At 47.0% G+C, this 17,646-nt stretch overlaps 1 protein-coding gene across 2 annotated transcripts in view; it reads left to right on the forward strand.

Moving 5' to 3' along the window:
- SGSM1 (small G protein signaling modulator 1) overlaps positions 1-17,646 on the forward strand; it is a 1,300,548-nt gene that overhangs the window by 1,270,726 nt on the left and 12,176 nt on the right. The gene's annotated exons all lie outside the window — the stretch shown is intronic.

Here is a 17,646-nt window from a genome sequence, read left to right on the forward strand (position 1 = left end):
AAGCAGTTTGAATAAGCCTGTTAAGGGCTGGCCAGTCAGGAGAGCCTGCTAGAAGGCTGGATTTTGGCTCATAGAAAATAAAATTCGATAATTTCTTTTATGTATTAGTTATGATAATGTCAACAGTGGCAAGTTGTTAGACTTACCGCTACCAATCTTTTAAGTCCTTGAAATATTATTTTAGCTCACTCCTGTCTATAGTTACACTGTATTATAGTATTCCAATGTTAGCCTATGGAGCTAAAATGCTTCAATGGGGAAAAGCAAAATTAGTAGTTTTACCCTCTCCAAAGCAAATAAAACTTTGTTTTAAAATGTCCCAGCTTATTTTTACATGGCACCCAACCCTGTGGGCACCTAGGGTGAACCTTAGGGCTAACTTATATGTAAAAAGAAGGTTGTTTAATACTTTGGAAGTACCATTAAATCCAAAGTCAAATGTGCATGTCATTTCAATGTAAAAGCAGCTTGCAAAGCTGGGCTGACTTTTAAAAGGACAGCAGGCAACACAGCAGTGCACACTTAAATGCTTCAGAGTTGGCTGCTGGGCCTCTAAACCTACATTCCCCAGCATATACTAGGAACTTACAGGTAGGTTGTCGGTGCCAATTGTAATTACACCTAATTACCATATACCTTTGTAATCAGAGCACTGGCCCTGGGCCTAGTTAACAGAGCCCAGGACGCAGTCAGAGTCAGTTACCACCAGTATCAGTCAAAAAATGGGGGTGATTGGGGCAAAAAGGAGGACTTTCTCACACTACTCATACTATTTAAAGGTCCGAAGGATGGCATCATTGATAGATGCAATCCTATAATGCAAATGAAAGATCAATTTCCTACTAGAACTCTAGTAATTTGTTGAGAAGAACGTAGACAAAATAAAATGTAACAGTTCATACACCTTCCAATTTTTGCTTTGACATTAGTATCCAAAGAGGACTGTCAAACCATCACAGCAATACATTCAATGACTTGTTTAAGAGACCGGTGATCTTATAGTTTTATACAACACCCTAAGTAGTTGGACCCAATGTTTGTTCCTTTAAGTAATAGTATGGTCGTGGAGAATCAAATCTCCAACTGTCTGAATTACACTTTGGGGATGCTTCTCCTGGAAAGCAGCTCTAAAGCCAAAAGATCTATCAAGATATTGTATACAAGCGAGGGCCCCCCTTTCCTGCAAATATGAGCGACTTTAGTAACATGTGCCATCTTGTATCATGCAGCCTGTCAGTCTGGCTTTAGCTCAAGGAAATGACATTGCTAAACCTCTGAGAACAATTCCTTGGGCTGCCGATAATGATTAACCAATCCTAACCGCACTGCTAGACCCGTTAGCCTTGTTCGACACCATAAGCAACAGAATGCTGATGTCCCGCCTGTCAAGGGTTGCTAAAGTGGATAATAGCTGCGCTGGGATGGTTCTGGGACTTTCTTACAAACCAGGTTCCCAGAGTCTGGTGTAAGGGCACTCTATCCCCTTGATGACCGCCACATGTAGAGTGCGTCCACTCTACCCCATCATGTTCACCATTTATAGGTCAATTCGTGGGGAATGGTGGGGGTCCCATAGTAACACTGACAACACCCAAGCTTTTATGTGAGACCATGATCAACATGGAGAAAACCTTATTAACTAATTACCCGCAGCTTCAGACTGGATGGACAGGGACTGGGTAGCCCTAAATGCATAAAAAACAGAGCTCGTGGTAACAGGCTCCAACCTCTGCTTTTAAAACCTGGGTGATGGTATCAGTCTTTTGACATTGAGACTTCGATATCCAGAAATGTGAAAATGCTGGAGTTTTCCTTTGATCGCAAACATTCCCTAGAAAATAACGTCAATTCTGTCCCCAGAAAGTGTAGCGACCCCATCCGGATCTTAAACGAAATGAGGCTAATCATGGATGAGAAAACACATGAAGTGTTGCAAGTACGATCACCGACTTTAGCCTCAGTTATGTTGGAGCCTTATGTATGGGGTGCCAAGGGCAGGAAGTGTAATAGACTCTAGAAAATCCAGAACTATGCCTCACGGAGAGTACATGAAGCTCCGAAATGTACCCATGTGACGCCTGTTTGTAAATCTTTGCATTGGCTCCCAGTTCCATCTGGAGTTTCATTTCACGCCATGTTACTCTTGCATTGCTTCCATCATGGGATTGGCCCCTCCAACTGAACACAATTGGTAGGTTGTTATTCTCCAGCCAAACATCTGCATTTGGGGAAAATAAACCTCACTTCTAATTACCAAATTCACCTTTACTCTCTGAGCGGAAAACAATGTGATCTCTTGACCATTTGTGTAAAAAGCTAACCTTGGATATCAGGCTGATTAGTGATTAGGTGCCCGGTTCAAACTCTATCTTCCCCAAAGCAGCCTCTATGCTGGCACTTGCTACCGCGTGGTCCATAGCTCTTCACAAATATATTGGCATGGTAGGTGAGTACTGAATTTTAAACATGCTCCAAGCTTAAAATTATACACGGTTCATCATTCTAATTGCTCCTCTGGTCCAGTTAGCTTCCAGACATGGAACTGTCATACCGTCAAGTGCATCTTTCATATTCACTTTTGCTGCAGAGATAGGTTTCGATTTAAAGTCACTGCCTTTCTTTCGGCTGGCATAACACAGAGAACCTCTGAAGTAATCTGCACAGACATGTGCCAGTGAAAGAAACTGTCATTAACTTTACCATTAACAAGCAAAGGGCCAGATTTAAATCCCGTGGACATTGGTCTGGCGGAGGACTTTACGTTCACCAGGCCAAGAATACTCCGCTCGCCAGAAGTGCCCGACAAGCAGGCGGTCATTTATAAAGGCAGTGTCAGGAACTTTCATCATGGCGTTTCTTGTCGGTGCATTTTACTGTTTGCTGCAGGGCTGCATCGGAAGGCTGCAGCCCTGCAACAAACAATATTTTTTTTAAATCTTTTTAAAAAGAAAATCCCAAAACCCGATTTTCTTTTTGAAAAGTAAAAAAAGTAATGCTCCCCTTGCCGTGGGAGTCAAACATTAGAATAGTTTTACTCTTCCTCACCGCCAGGTTTCTCCTAGTGGTAAGGAACAGTAAAGAAAAATGACTACATGTCTGTTCATCTAGATTGGGTGGGCCGACATGTAGCCGTTGGTCCGACGGGCCTTCCTCCCCTGGGCCATCAGAGAAGTCTGGCCATGGCGGAAACAGGTACTCTCCACCGTGGCCAAACTTAAGCTCTGCCTGCAATTGCATCTGGCAGGCAGACCACTATATTGGCGGTGAGGGAACTCCGTCACCGTTCTGATGGAGTACCCTGTCCATCACTATTTAAATCATGCTCCAAGTCTCTTGAACAAACCAGCTCATTTGTCTTCCTGGTCTCCTTCATTTGCCCAACTTGTCATGTCAGTTTTTCAGACAGCCCGTCTCCTACAACTTTAATTATCTGGGCATCTAACTCTGTGTGCCCTCTAATCTTTTGAAAGTTTGCCAAAGGTTCAATTCCAATCTAGAAATGCATGCAGTATGGCTTGATAGAAAATCAAGCTATTATGCTTTTATTCATTTTGGGCTGTTTGCAAAGATGATGGTAAGAGAATGGCTGGCATACTCTTGTCGAATATGGCTTACAATGGAATGCTGTGAATGTTCCAGGAGTGTGCCGGCCTCCCCCTCCTGTACTCCTTGAGATCTGGAGTAGGCCAGGAGTACTACAAGCGTAAGTCACTGCAAAATCTTTGTGAATCTGGGCTTTTTTCAGAAATCGCGACTAGGACTGCCCTGTAGTCCAGGTCGAACCTGAGTAGTTATTTAGTCGCAGATATCAAGGTACGTATGCAAATCAATCAGGTTCAACTTTAGAGAAACTGTCAACCAAATGGTATGCTACAGAGAAACAAATGGTGTGTTAAAGTCAACCAAATGGTATGGTTTATATGAACTCATGTTATTATTCCTGGACTGAAGTTTGTTCTGACAAAAAACATGACTGAGTGTATTAAAAACATAAATATAGGCGGTACAATCTATTGTGCAACAGTAGTGATCAGTGAGCAATATACGAGAATTGAGAGATGTTTAGGTCTGACTATGGACCGAGGGTGAGAAGTATTTGTCTAGGCCGGGTCAGGAAGGTGTGTGTCCTGACCAGAGTTGATCCAGTCCACTTGTGGTGAGTCTGTCTCGACTTTTGGGTAAAGTCAGCAGGTCATTGTCAGGGCGGACAAAGCAGACAGCATCTGAAGTAGAGACAGTATATGGAAACATGTTTAGCACTGCAGTCGGTCAGAAAGTGCAACAACTTTGCAGCAGGCAGCCTTTACAGGTTACTTGAAGGAATGCCTCATATGGTGCCCCTGAAGCATGTCAGTCATTCTGGATCGGAAAAGGGGATTTTTGCAGTTAGGACATTTACCGAAAAGGGGAATGCACAGCACAGTAAGAAAGGTAGGGCACTTGACATTCTTAAGCCAGCCAAGCAAAAGGGTGGCACAATTAAAAAAAATATAGAACTCTTGAGTTCTGTTGATCGATGAATCCAAGCCGCCGACCCCAGAATGAAATAGCAATCTGGGTGGTCCTTTTGCATATATAAACACATGTTGTAAAGAGCTGCTTATAGCTGCCAAAAGTCTGCTCTTTTTGAGTTCCTATAGAGGCAGCCAACCCAGAAATGAGCAAGCAAATAAAGCCAAACGATTTAAAAATGGCTATTTTCCACAAACGTTTGCCCCAAAATCCGAACCCCTACAAATGTGTCAAGTGATAGTAAAATCAAGCGGGCTGCCATGCAGGCTCCGTCGCTCAACTTTGCAGGGTTTGGGAGCTTGGATTGGATGGTTAGATGTTGCAGGAGAGGGGATAGAAAGGTAGACGGTGGAAACTCTCAAAGGGCTGCCACACACACTGTTTCACCCAAACTTCTTGCGGCTGCTAAGATGCCGCCAAGCCACTTCAAGAAACCGCTCGGAACTTTACTCGGAGTAGGAAGCTTGAGTTATTCCCCTGCATTGTGAACATGGGTGTGTATTGGGTTTAAAGTTCAGGGGGTCAATAGCGCAAGAATTTCAAAACTGTTGTTGATACCTTTGCTGCCACTTCTGCAAGGAGGAGGACGTCTCCTGGTGGACTACCCAACAACGTCATGTTCTATGAATGTCAGAGTGCGGCTGTTGGTGCAACCGATGGTCTACAGAACAAATCAGCCTTTTGTAGGAAGCAGGTTCTTGAATTACGTCCTTAATAGTGTTGGACTCTGCATTGAGAGCGTGCTTATGTTGTTTCCAATGTTTTTCGCAGGAGGTGTTTGTACTTTTGTTCTCCTTTTTGTGTGTTTCATGTGCATTAGTCGTCAACAAAGCTTTTTAACCATAACCAAGCACAGAAGGGTTACTCAGTATAGTATGAATCACGGCAACCAGGCCGTTTAAGTATAGACTCCGTTAACTATGCTGACGTCCAAAGTGTAATATGACATACACTCCCTCAGCGATGGTAATGAATACATTTTTACAGTCTGTGCATCTGGATGTATGGTATGTGAGAAGGCGATTCTTCATGCCATTTTGTTTTATGAACATGTATTTACTCAAAATCAACTTACAAGATATTACATTCATGCATGGAAGTAAACATCTTAGCTATCTGGAGAGTTGTTTTCCTCTTCAAAGAAATATAACATGCAGTGAGGCAGTAAGCAGTGGTTTCCTGTAGACTCGGGCAAAATGTAAATGACACCAGCATAATTCATGTCATTTTGGGTATTTCTCATTACGTTTGTTGCACAAAATTCTGGAAATTACCATTATGCCAAGATGTGTAGTTATGCCGGAGTATGAGTCAAAATTATAGTGTGAAATCCAGCAGCTGTTGTTCACAGCAATTGTGTTTTGTTATTTTTTTAGCGTGAAATGTGTCTTGCTGCCAAAAAGTAAAAGGATGCATTTTGCGCTAAAATATAGTGTTAAACGGCAGATTTGCATTTTGCATAATTACATGTAATTTCACATAATTTCCCCCATTTGTAATTACATGAAAACAAATTACGCAAAAGTTTTTATGTCAGGTGTGCTGTACTGTTGTAAAAATAATGCATGTGATATTTACACTGTAGTAATACATTTGTGAAAATGTATATATATGATAGAGACATCTAGCTGCAGATTCCTTAACTTAGAATATCCCCAGGGGTCACACTGGATCCGGAGAATCTTCAGCAGTACCCCTGGGCGTCAGGGGACGGCGTCGCATGGCTTCGTCCTGACGTCGTCCACGGATATGACATCAGTGGAGCCATACAAGTCCCTCCTGGGGCGCTGACGTCAGTTTCCTTCTTTTCCGCGTCCCAATGCGGATCCAGGAGAAGCGGTTCCTCTGGCCTGTTTTTGTTTTCCGGCCTTATTGACGCCTTTTTGTGAGTCCGGAAAAAGTGTGCAATGCCTAAGGGCTTCAAGTCGAGTGAGACCTCTACACGGCAGATGTCGGCGACAGATCCACTCAAGACCTCATGTGGTGCTTGGGAGAGCACCACAACTCCGAGGAGTGCAACGTCTGCCGGCAGCTGTAGCCAAAGTCCCTGCGGGAACGTCTGATGAAGTTGTTGTCCGCCTGGATTTCCCGATCGGAGTCCTCTCGTCGTCGGTCTCCATCTCGAGCTGCGGCTTCTGTTTGGGACAGGTCACGGAACCGTTCCCATGGACGTCGCTCGCCTGATGCAGGTAAGCACAGAACGAAGTCACGGAGGTCGTCGACCTCCCATAAATGTGATGCCGGGGCCCGCTGCGCCCGGTCTTCACCGCACTCGGGCCTCCAGGAGTCAACACTCACCTACCCACCATTTCCTGTTGTTGGGTCAACTAGATCCCAAATGGAAGCCTATTCTCGGGCTTCACAGGCCATCTTCGGGTCACCTCCTCTACCTGGCGTGTCTTCGGGCCCCACATAGGGGGTAGGGGCTCAGATCGTGAATTCGCCGGCGGGCTTGCCCTCGGTGCTGATCGAGTAGCCTGACTCCAGTTCCGAAGTCTCTGCGACGTCAGGACACGGCCGGAGGGACATCCCAGTCAGACATCAGGCACTCCTGTGGCGTCACCGCACAACCCTGTGGGGCTGCCTGGGCTGGCGCCGGATGCGGCTGCAGCGCGAAGCTCGACTCCGAGTCGAAACTGTTCCTCACCGGAGTTTCCTATCTCAGTGGAGGTCGAGTTGACACCGGCCCGACGGCAGGCGGACGAGTCCTCTTCGGTAGTTATCGACACAACGCCGTTTCGACCTCGGTCGACACCGTTACCGTCCCCTGTGCCGTCCCCTGCTTTTCCTCTGTTTGTGGAAGAGGATGAGGCTCCTGAGGGTTCACCACCCCCAGGTTTCTTTCAATGCTCTTCGGAGAAGGTGCCCATTGGGGAACTGGCAGGCCTTAGGCTGTCCTCGGGCTGCAGAGCCTCTGCCTTTTGGTGGACAGGTTAGCCTACAACCGGCCCCCACAGATGGCTCATTGTCGCCACCTAGAATGGCCACAGAGGCTAGAACAGCGTTTGCTAGAGCAGTTCTCAGAGCTGCAGATTATTTTATTTTTTTACAGAGTTTTAAATAGCGCAAACTTGACCCACAGGTATCGGGTATCAGAGCGCTTTACATAGCACCAGTTGCGTTACATGAGGACACATTAATTTTTGTTAGGCACGGGGAGATTAAGTGATTTGCCTAGAATCACAGGATGTTCAGCGTCATTGCTGAGATTCGAACCCAGTTCCCCAGATTCGAGGTCGACCAACCTAGCCGTTAGGCCAGCTCCTCTTTCACATGCAACCTCCTTCAGTCTCTTGTTGGATCTACTCCACCAGGACGCCGTGTGGGTGGAGCCCTTGTGGCCTTTTGGCAGGTCATTATATGACATTCTTCTTGGTACTTGGGTGAGACCCTCATCAGGAGACCCTGTGGGTCGTGCATTTGCACATCGTCATTGCCCGGCTCCAGACGACCCTGTCTGTTTGTCCCTCCATCCTAGGGCTCAAGGGCTGGTAGTCCAGGCAGCCTCAGTCTCGCTACCTTCCTCCCCTCCTCCGTTACTTCCTCCCACTATGGAGTCTCATTGGTTGGAGTTGTGTGGCCGCCATGGCTTTGCATCCCAACTCGGCCCTTCGGTCCTTGAACACGTCGTGCGTGTTTGCACGGACTACTTTTACCCCTTGGGACTCGGTCGAGCGTCTCCTTCCATCTCTTCCGGAGGACCCTCGGGCTGACCTGTATCGGCTGCTTCATGATGGCTGGGAACTGGCACAGTTTTCCATTCGGTCGGCTATGGACACCACTGACTCTGTGGGTCGGGCTATGGCTAGGTCAGTTGCTCTGCATTGCCATGCCTGGCTGCACGATGGCAGTTTTCCTGCGAATGTTCAGGAGCGTCTTTGGGATTTGCCCTTTGATGGGCTCTCCCTTTTTGACAGTCATGCGGACTCAGCGGTCCAACGTCTCATGTCTGGGTTTCCATAAATCCCATGGTTTTTAGTCCTTGTTGTGGACTTTTAGTTTGGTTGCAGTATTGACACTGTTTTTTCTGGTATCCATCTATGGGTTCAAGACATTATTTCCCATACGGACTGTACGGCTCATCAGCCGTTTTTGCCTTTATTTGGTACAGCCAGTTGCTTCTGCATTTCGTTTTGAGTCCTCTGTCTATGAGCTAGTCTCAAGAGGTGTCCCTGGCTTTTTAAGGGGATAAGACATACCCTATGTGGGGTATTTGTTGGCTATTGTACAGTCGCTCTTTTTTGCACAGGAAGCTTCGGAGGCTCCAGCGGAGGCTCCTTAGGATGGTTACCTTCTGTCCCTCTGGGGGATTGTCCTATAGTTCATACTGTAGGCTTCTCCCACTGTTGTAGGATGTCCCCTCTGGTGAGACCCACAAGATTGGCGTGGCTCTCTCATAGAGCTTATGAGTTGTGGTCTACAGTTGGTCCGTAGCACTATTCTGCCTCTATGGATGCAGACTGCTCCAGAGTATTGTTGGGTTTCTGCCACACCTGGCTTACCCCGGCATGTTCTTTCACCCTTTCGCTGTGCTCTTTTTGCCTACCTTGGCTGTCTTATACATAAGCACGTGTCCCTTGTGGGCATGTTGTCCTGTTCCGCTCCGGAGCAGTTTTCTCAGTGTTCTGTGCGGACACGATATGTAAGTACACTCTAGGTATGTTTACAGTCACGGGGTGCCTGCGGTACACCTTGCGCCACTGTCGTGGCTGCGTTCTATTCTTGTGGTATTGTCTACTCTTCATTCTCTGGTGTTGGGGCGTGCTTAGGTCTTCTCTCACGGCTCAGACCCTGTCTGGTTTTTGCCTATGGGCAGTAGAGTCTACGCCAGAAACTTCACTGCTGCACGTTGCGTTGTGCCCTTTTTTCCCTGTGCACTTCCCAGGCAGGAGCTCTAGTCCCTCTGCTCCTTGCCGCGCGGGGGCTCAGGTACTCCTGTTCCTGGCCCCTGCTGATGTTATCGGTGAAAGTATTCTTCTACAGGATACTCATTGCCATTCCTGTGGTATCTGTATATGGATATATATAAATTTTCCCGCCTATCTATGTATGTGTATTACTAACTCATTTCATCATTAGTGTGGTGGTCAAAATCTCCGCCTGTCACGCGGGAGACCAGGGTTCCTTCCCTGCCGAGGCAGATGATGTTGGTTTTGAAGTGTCTTGACATGTGTTGTATCCTGTTATGGTTCACATCGGTGCCATTGGTACCAATTGTGTGGCCTCCTATATTATGAAGGGCATTCGCTTCGAGTTCCCCTTGTCTTTCAATAAATATATTTTCATGTATATGTATTTGTCTATATGTGTATATGTTATGAGATATACACACAGCGAGAGGGCAATCATACTAGGTTTTTCCTTGCTGTTGGATCTGGGGTTTGTCCCAGATCCCTTTTTTCTCTCTCTCTCTCCCTCTTGGGAGCTAGCCTTATGCATGTGCCCAACCTGACCAGTATCCATTAACCATTGTACCTCTGAGTACAGTTGGCCGGTTGACTACCTGGTGATGCGCCCGTCTCTGCCGAGTTGATGGTACATTTCATTGGGATTTTGCATATGTGTGGTGTAGTTCTAACTGTCCACACTGTCTGCTTTTGTGTATCCCTGTCATCCACATACATGTATCTGATGGTAGTCATGGTTCTGTGTATCTCTGGATGGTGACATCTGTCCCTCCAAATGTCATTTTTGAAATCCACTGTTGTGCATGCTCCTTTTGTTTGCTCTGACTCTGTCATACTGTTTTGTTCCTTCTCTGGGATTTTTCTCTTGCAGATCCATGGGACCCTGTGCTCGGTTTAATTTCTTCTTGCAGAGGTTTGACGAATGTCTTCCTATATACATTGGCCATTCTGGTTATTTGATTCCATTTTGTCCCTGTCTGGATGAGAGAGGTCTCGTACCGTCCTCCGATGGATTGTGGTGCCTTTGCCTACCCTTGTTAATGCTCCCTTACAGAGCCAAATGGGTCTGGTGTCAGACACGCTTGCATTGCTGTCCCCACCATGTTTTGGTTAATGTTAGTGATGGATGAGTTCTGTTTGGAGCTTGGTGGGTTTCAGTCGCAGACCCTCCTCCAATGGGGTATAGCTTTGGTATCTATTCTAAGTTAAGGAATCTGCGGCTAGATGTCTCTATCAGATGAACAAGTTACTTACCTTTTGGTAACGATATATCTGGTAGAGACACAGTCTAGTTGCAGATTCCTTAATGCCCACCCATCCTCCCTGCTCTGCGAGGGCCTTTTCAGGGTGGGTTCTACCCGCTTGCCTGGTTCAATGTCTTTTCACGCTCCTCCACCCTGGTTCATCCAGTGTGGGGATTTATTATGTCCTTATACCCTCCCTTCCACCCTCTTCTATTTTTTAACTGTTACTTGTGGTCTCCTTGACTATGCTGCGGTCAATTAGTTTAGGGTCTATTTGACTGTGCTACAGTCAATAGGTCAATTATGGGGTGTATGGTTACACATTCTCTGTTGTTGCAGAAACGTGCTCACTTACAATGGGTCATGTTGTTCCAGTTCTGTTGCCCTTTACAGTTACATTCTGTGATTGCAGACTGCCTAGCGTTTGCCATGACATTGATCTTCAATGCCGTTTTGCCTCATAGGAGGGCATCACTCTTCGCTTCTGCAACATTGTTTCTAAGGGGGAGCACTCTGCTCTCCCCTTTCAGTCCCTTACAGTATACAGTACTCTTTCATTGAGATATATATATATATATATATATATATATATATATATATATATAGTGATGTATCTCATCATTCTATGATTTCTTGTCATTGTTGTTTCCAAGATTTTTTTATCTTTTTTTAGCACACTGTTGCCACATCTCACGGTTTTGGTAGTGGCTCCGCATTGTGGCGTGAAAGAACTTCACAGTAGAAAACTGACGTCAGCGCGCCGGGAGGGACTTATATGGCTTCCATTGACGTCATATCCGGGGACGACGTCCGGACAGAGCCATGCGACGCCGTACCCCAGCACACAGGGTTACTGCTGAAGATTCTCCGTATCCAATCTGACGCCTGGGTATATTCTAATTTAAGGAATCTGCGGCTAGACTGTGTCTCTACCAGATACATTGTTACCGAAGGTAAGTAACTCGGTCATTAGCATACACATAACGTGATATTGAGCCATATTTATTTGTTCATTGGGATTTACTGAAAATGTATATACATTTATATATTCTGATAGAGTTCTAAGTTCAGATTCCTCACCTTTGGAATATTACCTAGGCGTCAAACTGGATCCAGATAATTTAAAGCAATATCATGCGCGACAGCAGGTGGCACCATCAGCTTCTTTTCAATGTCATTCTGCACCATAGGTGACATGCGTGGGCCAGCCAGAAGTACTGACATCAGTTACTTTCTTTCCACCCCAACAGACGCGGATCAGGAGCGGTCATCGTCTCGTTAAGACTACTTTTTTTACCCCAAAAAATTATTGGTGTGCAAGGGCAGATGTCACCTTCCCCATCTACAAGGTTCAAACCATGTGGGAAATATAATAAACAGATGTCTGTGACTGACTTAGTTTGCCTGGGGTCTGACCACAAATCTAAGGAATGCAGTGACTGCACCTTGATGCACCCCATGCCCATTCCGGATCATGAAGCAAAGCTGTTTATAGCCAAACACCACAAGACTCTATATCATGACTGGGCGAGGTCCCGGTTGCTCCCGAAGCCAGTCCCGCTACTGACCGTTGTCGGGGTTCAAATCCTTGGGCCTCTCATAGAACAAACACAAGAGGTCCGACCAGGACTTGGCCCTGTCCTGCCACTCTCGATCTCCTGAGAAGGCAGAAGGGTGTCATCATGCCTTCAGGCCTAACTCTCAAAGTTGTTGCAGTTTGGAGCTGATTCTCCCATGTCCCGCGGTAATCTGAATTTGAGGAATTCTGTGAGGCCATTCTGTGCCCTCGGGCCTCAACAGATGAGAGGACTGGGCTTCATCCAGCAGGTCTGCCCTCTGCACCACCTGGGCCCTCTGGGTTCGTTCCGAGTTCCAGATCGACTTTGTTACCGGTTCTCTCACCTGTGCCACAACCCACAGGGAAACAAAGTGCACTGTCACCAATTCCCGCACCCTTGATTCCAGATGATGCTGGCTAACCAATAGTGCTGTCCAATGCCGAGTCTGTGTTAATGCGACCTATTTAGCTACCCTTCTGATTCTGCCATGGTGCCCTTGTTCTCTGGAAGAGATCAGGTCCTACATTAATTGTTTGACAGATTCTGACAATGGTGGCTATGATTCTGGGCATTAGTTTACCCAGCCATAACAGGAGGATAACTGGCATGAGGACCTCCACGATGCAAGTGCTCTGGATATCTCCCTAGACACATTTGGTTTCACCTTCAGGGCCCAGACACAGAGGAAAGTGTCGCCTTCGCCATGGTTGTATGGAGGGTGAGAGAGGTTCTTTATCTTCAGATTCCTACCCAGAAAATAAAGAGAAAGTTTAAACCAGAGATGCTTCAGCCTGGCCAAACGAGTTCTGAACCCCTTCTACCTTTTAATGAGCCTCTAACAGATACACTTTTGTGGACCTGGGCTAGGACCTGTTCAGGTCCCCCTGTCAGTCTGCAGGGTGCCAGCAGCCATAGCTCTGCTCTGGGAAAGCCAGTCATTCTCACTCAGCACCTGACTCCCAAGAGCCTTGTGGAACAGAGTTTGGCCACCAAGGGTCACCCGTAGTTCCTGACTACTGCTCCTGGCAGAGAATCGAAGAGGATAGAAACCTTTGGTAAAAGGGTCTTATCTACCAGCTTGGCCCTAATCTCTGTATTGTATTGCATGTTATTGTATTGCTATTCTCTAGACCTGTAGTCCAGGTATTGCCCATGGTTCCAGAAGAGGCTTGTGCTATTCTTTCTCAGGCTATGGAGGACAGTTGTGATGCAGCCAACTTTAACTATCTATTCTAGGATGGACACTACTGACTCACTTGGTAGAGCTAAAGGCACCAGTGTATCCCTTCGTAGGCATGCCTGGATGCAGTCCAATGACTTTTTGGCAGAAGTTCTGGCCAGTCTTATGGAAAAGCAATTCAACTGATCCCGTCTTTTTGGGTGATAATGCAGATTCTGCCCCATAGCGCTTTATAGTCAGCAGGGCCACAGCATTTTCCCTGGGCCTTTCTCCTCCTCTACGCCAGCTGCAGCAACAATTTCGTCCTCTTCCTGGCCATGTTAGAGGCTCTCAGTACTGCCAACAGGTCCAGTCAGTGCACCAATACCCCCGGTCTTTTCATGGCCATGGTACCCTCTGAGCACATGGAAAACGGAGGCAATGTGCAGCCCAGTCTTCCACCCCTTCAGCTTCCAAAGCCCCAAGCCTATTTAGCGTGCCCTTGATGGCACACAACCACCCTGTCGTAGGGGGAGGTAGTAACTTTGTACAATTGGGTCTGACATATTGCGCAGCGGGGTTACGCCTTGCCTTTCTCGCAAATTCCACTGCATCTTCCACCGTCCTCAGTCCGTCTGACTGAGGACCATATGTCCCTGTTGAACCAAGAAGTGCAGGCTCTTTTGGGCAAAGTGGCCATAGATAGGGTGCCAATGCCGGAAGTGGGTTGTGCTTGTTCTCACTACTTCCTGGTGCCAAAGAAGTACAGAGCCCTCCATACCAACTTATGTCTATGCCCTCTCAATGCCCTTCTGCAGAAAGACAAATTCATGATGCTCACCTTGGCCCAAGCTTTGTCTGCCTTCGCACCTGGAGGCTGGATTGGAGCATTGGACCTACATGACACTCGTTAGTGTTAATATTAGCTTATAATGTGTATGAATCACCCCGGGAGGGGTATATCGGCGCAGCATTGACCTAAGGCAAGGAAGGCACCACTAGTTTAGAAACAGCTCAGTCTTAAGAAGTTTTCAGAATTTGAGTTGATCTGTGCATTTTCGTAAGGGTAGATTTTCCCAGTCCAGGGAGCCCAGTAGGATATTTCAACATGCGCTTCCTGTAGGCCCACAGGCGCTAACTGTGGTTCAAAGTGGGCCTGTAGCATTTTCAGTTTGCTGTGCTCTCCTTTGGCCTCACCAATACCCCTCCGGTGTTCACAAAAGTAAGTTGGTGGTTGCAACATGCCTTTGGAGGTAAGGGGTCTCAGTCTTCCCCTACCTTGATGACTGGCTGTTGAAAGCTGGCTCACCTTCTAGACTACAGCGCACCTCTTAACATTGTTAGGGTTCACTATCAACGTGCTGAAGTCACACCTGACTTCTTGGCAGAAGCTCGCCTTCATCTGAGCCATTCTAGACACAGGTCAGTTTCACTTCTATCACCCAGAGTGGAGAGCCCAGGAAATTCAGACTATGATCCTGATGGTTCATCCTCTGTTGTGGATCTCAGTGAGAATGACTTTGAGGCTGCTAGGACTGATGGCCCCCTGTGTCATACTGGTCAAGTATGCCAACTGGCGTATGTGGGATCTGAAGTCCTAGTATGCATAGCACTGGGGGGAGGTCTTGCCACTCTGGTCCAGATTTTGATGGAGACTTCCAGAGATCTGCTGTGGTAGCTGTGGGACTGCGATTGAGTCAACGGCTCACCGTTCTCCTTACCCCACCAAGAGTTCACAGTGGTGACTGATGCATTGAGACTGGTGTCGATAGGACACTTGGGAAAGTTGGAGATCAGAGGCGTCTGGTCTCCGGCGGAGGCCCGGCTCTGTATCAACCTTCTGGAGCTGCGAGTTATCAGCTTGGCATTGAAAGCCTACCTACGATCTGTGTTGGAAATGCCCCTTTCTGCAGGGTCACCCCCAAACCTGTTGCCTTCCTTTTCTCCTTTTTGCTGAATTTGTTTTTGTTGGCTTTAGGACTCTGAACACTTTACCACTGCTGACCAGTGTTACAGTGCTTGTGCTCTCTCCCCTAAACATGGTTTGATTGGATTATCCACAATTGGCATATTTAAATTACCTATAAGTTCCTAGTAAAGTGCACTGCATGTGCCCAGAGTCCGTAAATTGAAAAGATACTAGTGGGCCTGCAGCACTGATTGTGCCATCCACTTAAGTAGCTCTTTAAACATTTTTCAGGCCTGCCACTGCATGGCATGTGTGTACAGTTTACACTGCCATGTTGACGTGGCATTTAAAAACCCTTGCCACGTCTTAAACTCCTCTTTTATTACATATGTCACCCCTAAGGTGGACCCAGGTAGCCGACAGGGCAGGGTGCTGTGTAATTAATAGGCAGGGCATGTACTTTTAAGTTTTACCTTTGTCTGGTAGTGAAAGGTACTGTGAGACCTACCCCTCCCATAGGTTAACATTGGTCTTTTCTTGTTACATCAAATTAGCTGTAGTTTGTATTGGAAGTTGGTAGAGCTGGCATGTTTAGTACCTATGGAATTGTAATGACCAATACTCTTTAATGGTAAAGTCAAAATGTTCGTTACAGTTATAAAAATGCCACTTGTATAAAGCTGCAAAAAGAGCTGTTGATGGACAGAATGCAGAACAATGTCATACATTCACCCCAGTACAGAGATCTGGGCCTAAATCCATCGTTTTTTTGCTCACCATGCCATTCCAGTTTGGACCCAGCCATATGCAAATCAGTCTTGACCCTGTGTTTGATTTGCTCAAGCGCTCCGTCCATCATCCCCTTTGGTTTTGCTTTGTTCGCCCTAAGTTGGCAGGGTATGCCCAGACGTGGGTCCCTTGCTCACTTTGCCACTGGATTCAAGATAGCCTGGCTGATGAGGGTTATGAACCCGGAACCGGTCCCAGAATGCTAGTTTCTGGTCCAGGGAAGACATGGCTTGGCAGTTCGAGCTGGACTGTTCCCATGAGGCACAGGGTCAGACTGATTTGCATATGGCCATGTCTGAACTGGGGTGGTGGAGTGAGCTAAAGAATGATGATGGATTAAACCAAGATCAGTTGACTAGGGGTGAGTGTTTGATTTGCTCAAGCACTCCGTCCATCATCCCCTTTGGTATCGACTTGTATAAAGATGTTGTTTTTCTGATCTTACCCTTGTGTGCCTGCAGCCTGTCTCCAATACACGTCTGGGGTGGGTGATAGCTGGTCTTTGTATATTCCTGTGAGACCTCCAAACACAAAGGGAGCTTAGGTGTGACTAGATGGGCCATCCTTGGCAGGATGGGAGGGAGGAGCTGGAGTCAGCCTCACACTTACACCGGAATAGGCTGTGGTATGTTCCCAAACAAAGGACTGATTAACCCCCTGTAGTGAGTCAGGGCAAGAAGTGAGGACCTCTGTGCACTTCAAAACCTTTTTTTTAAGTCTCCCCTACTTCAAAGGCACTACTGGGTATGAGAACTGGACTTCAGGCCCTACCACCTCAGTATGCTTCTAGACCTGTGGATTCTCTGCCAGGAATGACTGCTGTGCTGCTGAAGGACTGTTACTCTGAAGGGCTGCTGCTCTGGAAGAACTGCTGCCTTTCTGTGGTGGCCGGCTGCCCTCTTGAACTGGACCTGGAACCTTCTTGATCCCAGGAGTGGCTCAAAGGGCTAGTCTGCTGGCCTCCTGATCTGAGCCTCAGGGACCTGTCTTCAACAAGCTTCTGACCCCCCCAAGAGGCACCTCTCAGGAACTGAGCCCAGGGAAGTGTTTTTTTGGCTCCTGAAATCAAGCTTTTGGACTCTTTACGAAATAGCCGTTTGTTCAAGAACCCCCATCTGCTCACACAAAGTATCCGTGCGAGTGGGCGCAAGTTCGTCTCTTCACACAGCAAGTATTGCAGCTTGCAACCGTGAGGCTACAGCCCCTCAGTCCGTGACACCCCATGACTCTTCGTGCCCCTCAGACTACCGCCAGCGATGCTGTCCTTGCTCCCGGCGAACTTCTTCCCTGAGAACGGAACTCTTTGCACAATTCCTGAGAAGGTAAAACTTAAGTGCAACTTATCTGGGACTGTATCCAGCCCACTCTCTATTGCGTTTTGCCTGAATTTTTGGAGTTGACCCTGTCTAGCACAACCTGATATCCCCAGTTGGCGCTTTATGCAACTTTTGAATTTTTACAATGCTGTTCTCGCAGACTCCCTATCCTAAGACAGTCTTTCTTGTTGCCATAACATCGACACAATGAGTGAGCAAGCCAAGGCTGTCACAACTGTGTTGTCATTCAA

Source organism: Triturus cristatus, chromosome 11 (genome assembly GCF_964204655.1).
Source record: "Triturus cristatus chromosome 11, aTriCri1.1, whole genome shotgun sequence".
NCBI lineage: Eukaryota > Metazoa > Chordata > Amphibia > Caudata > Salamandridae > Triturus > Triturus cristatus.